Genomic DNA, 3,936 nt, shown 5'->3' on the forward strand with positions numbered 1-3,936 from the left:
CAGGGGATCTCAGGGTGGGCAAGGCCCAGAGTGCAGTTTGGGCTCCCTGTCAGCTGATGCCAAATGCCTTCCTGCAGAGGCTGGGCAGAAGCTGCAGCCAGGCCAGGCTGGGAAACAGCCTTGCAGGGCATGAAAGCAGCAGCAGCAGCTGTGGGGCAGCGAGGCTGCCATGGATCCCTTCCCACTGTGCCGGGCACGGCGTGTCCAGATGTGCAGCCAAGGCCCCCAGCTGCTGAGTCCCAGGGGAAGCATGAGGGAAATGCACCCACCACGTTGTCTCTCCAGGTCACTCCAGATCCTGTCCATCTGTTTGGATGCCTCCAGGGACTTCCTGTCTCCTCTAGGTTTGCTCCTCCCTCTCGGAGGACCTTGAGAGAAGCATTTGCATTTCAGGTGAATGGATCCCACAGAACCAGGGCTCAGCCTGTGGGGTCAGCAGGCACACACAACTCACCCCTGCCATGGGAGCGGGGCTTGTGTGCAGCAACCAGGAAAGGAGCCTGAAAAGTCTTTCCTGCAGACACACCTGTAATTCAACAGCCACAGAAGCTCCTGTCACCTGGTGCCTACCAGGCTGTCAATGATTATTCTTTTAGGAACATTGACAACATACCTGCTGGAGGGTTAAGACCCTGGAAATCTTCATGGAGCCAAGCTGCTGGAGAAGTCTTCCTAGCATGCTCATCTAGAGGGGAGCACAGATCAGATCAGACCCATTTCCATGGTGTGCTGGGATTCCCCTCTCCCTTAGAGAACTGCAAAGGGGTCAGGTAAAGCCTTGGCTGCCAGATGTCAGTGGACAAGGCCAAAGCTGCACAGGGGCCTGGGGAGCTCTGGAATGGCTCTGGTCACTCTCCACTCTCTTTGCAGGCCCTGTGAAACATCCCTGGATGGGTGGCTGGAGGAGCCCAGGGACCATGGGGGCTCTCTCCCTCCCACAGAGGAAACCCTCCCCAAAGCCCTGGGTAAAACCATCCCCAGCACTTCCCAGGGAGCAGGGAGCGCTGTGCCGGGAAAGGGGAGCCAGGCTGCCGGCTCACCTGCTCGCCACGCTTGGAGTGGAGCAGCCTGGGCAGCCCCGGCAGGCAGGGCCACGGCCAGGAGCAGCAGGAGTAGGAGGCGCAGAGCAAGGGCCATGCTGCCTTGCCCTCTGCCAGTCCCGCAGCTCTTGCTGCCACCGCTGTCCTGACACCGCTGTCCCAACCTCAGCACCGCTGCTGCCACCGCCGCTGCTGCCACAACAGTTGTGCTCAGGGACTGACTGCTGGTTCCTTGTGCTGCTGTGCAACCACGGGGCTCTGGCACCTCTGTGACCTCAGAGCCTGCTGTGAGCTCATGGCCAGGGTGGAATTGTTTTTGGAGCTGGATCTGCCTTCTTCGGAAGGGATCTCATCGTGCCCAGCTGCTCTGTCCAAGGGCTGTGACACAGTCCCAGCCCAGCTGATTTCTCACAGGCTGGGGCATGAAGGGATGCAGAGCAGCCCTGCCAAGAAGGACTTGGTGTTGCAGCTAGATGAGAGGCTGGACATGAGGCAGCCATGTGCATCCAAAGGAGAGTGCCCAGCAGGTTGAAGGAGGTGATTCCCCACCTCCACTCAGGTGAGACCCTACTGGGAGTACTCTGGAAGAGGTTTTATAGTGATTTCTGTGAGCCATCGAGAAGTTTGATAAGTGGATCCATGTTTACCCCTGAAAGAATTTCCTACCAATGTTTTTGACATGAAAACCAAGAAAGAAAGATAAATAAGAGAAACCTGCAACTCCCTATTCCAATGAGCATTTTGCTTGTCTCTCGTGACCAATGAATAAAGGGTAAACATAAGAGCTTTGTAAGAATGTAGGAAAAGCATGCAGGCTAGAATAAAAACAGGGTTTGAAGCCTTCTGGAAATGGAGTGTGTTGCTTTGTAGTGTCACAGTCTCTACCACGACAGAGTACTGCATCCTGCTCTGGGTCCCCAAGACAGGCAGGACATGGACATGTTGGATCTAGTCCAGAGGAGGGACAAAATGCTCTGAGGGCTGGAGCCCTTCTGCTTTGGAGACAGGCTGGGAGAGCTGGCAGTGTTCAGCCTGGAAGAGAGAAGACTCCAGGGACACCTGATTGCTGCCTTTCAGGGCCTTATGGGGGTTTGTAAAGAGATGGGACAGAATTTTGAATAGAGTCTTTCATGACCAGATGGAGGGGGAATGGTTTTAATCTAAAAAATGGTCGATTCAGACTAGATGAAAGAAACACATTTTTTACACTGTTTGTTATGAAACCTTGGCAGAGGTTGCCCAGAGAGGTGGACATCCATCCCTGCAGACATTCAAGCTCCTGCTCTGAGCAACCTGACCTAGTTCAAGCTGTCCCTGCTCACTGCAGGGCATTGGGACTAGATGGCCTTTAAATGTCCCTTCCAACCCAAGCCATTCTGTGCTCCTGTGCACCATCAAAGCAGTGATGCATTAGTGCTGGGCTGATTATGCTGGCACCTGTATTTTGGTAGTTGTGCCATTTAGCAATTGGCCACGAGAGGATTGATGGGCTGGGCAGTGAAATCTGCAAATAACACACAGTGTGCTCAAGGAGAAACAGGAGAGCAACACGGATTCCAGTTCAGATAAATGCCGGCATTTTGCTGCCCATTTCCAGTTAAGAAATAAAGGAATGTCCTGAAGATCCCTTCATGTGGGTTCATTATTGGCCATATCAGTACTTGTCTTCTGTAAAACAGGTAAGTTGTTACAGCTTCTTGCCCCATTTATCCCTGGATAAAACCCAAATACTGCATTGCTCCTTGCCTACTTTCTTCCAAGTCAGGGCAAATTTTGTTCATTACTGAGTGGGACATATTCATCTGTTCACAAGCAAATTCCTCTTGCCACTCTCACAATGGCAAGACTGCTTTGTTGATTTGCTCTAATCGGACTGTAACTAAGGCCTACCTCTCACTAGAATTAAAGCTAATGCATTGGGAGGCAAAGAGTTGAGTCATTTCTCCTGGAATCTGGCACTGTAGAGAGTTGTTCTGTAAGTAAATGACATCTGAAGACAGGTGTAGTCTACCATACTTCTGGCATACTAGAAGTGAGAAAAAACCCTTTGAATCAGGATTTTATCCTTTCTTCTTTCTCCTCCTCCTCCTAGGAATTTTAATCTCTGAGTTCTAAGCTCTTCAGCTGCCTCACAAACATTGTTTTAATTCAGACAGGCATCCATGCAGTGAGCCACAAATCAGGACCGTGGTGTGAACCTTGAAGCAATGTAGTTTTATAGCACTGAAAATAATAATCCAATACCCAGGTTAAGCCAAGCCAATTGGGTATTTCCCTAATAACTCTACCTATCCTCAGAGATGTTTCAAAAACAATCATTGTAAAAGCTAGGAGCGGGGAGAGAGAATGTTATAAAAATTAAAAATAGAGCTTTCTGAGATCTTTATATTCCTATAAAAAGAGAGTCCAAACTATTCATCTATGGAACATTAACTAAGAAGTGAACAAAAGACTGTCAAAATAATTGCTTGGGGAACAAAATACGCATAAATAAAAACAAGCTTAAATGTAGATAATATGTAAACCATCATGCTGAGAAAAAAACCAGACCTGCCAAAACTAAAACCAATAACCCTGTTTCATCGATCTTAATTTAAGAAAAACAAAACAAAACAAAACAAAAAAAAAATGAAAACAATCAGAGATTCTCAAGGGCATTACTAAATACAGAAACTTCAAGGTATTGTGAAAAACATGAAGGAAACTGCAATTCACAGATGTGACCTAGAATTTGTTAGTGGATTTGTTGCAGAATTTCTGAGAGCAGACTGGAAAAGCATAGGGGCTGATCAGACCACGTGTGGGCATTCACACCATTCTGACGGATTTACAACTGGAGGGAGGAAAAGCAGCACACAGTTCCTGGGACAATCTCTTTGCTGGCTGTGGACTTTTT

The 3,936-nt window shown here is 49.0% G+C and overlaps 1 long non-coding RNA gene across 1 annotated transcript; it reads right to left on the minus strand.

Annotated features, from left to right (window-relative positions):
• Nucleotides 1-269: 269 nt before the first annotated feature.
• On the minus strand, nucleotides 270-765 carry LOC135307412 (uncharacterized). The gene is made up of 3 exons (XR_010368132.1): nucleotides 614-765; nucleotides 455-526; nucleotides 270-368 (listed from the first exon to the last, which is right to left on the minus strand). It is a non-coding gene; the product is annotated as an uncharacterized LOC135307412 (long non-coding RNA).
• Between the last annotated feature and the right edge of the window lie 3,171 nt (nucleotides 766-3,936).

This window comes from Passer domesticus, chromosome 9 (assembly GCF_036417665.1).
Source record: "Passer domesticus isolate bPasDom1 chromosome 9, bPasDom1.hap1, whole genome shotgun sequence".
Taxonomy (NCBI): Eukaryota; Metazoa; Chordata; class Aves; order Passeriformes; family Passeridae; genus Passer; species Passer domesticus.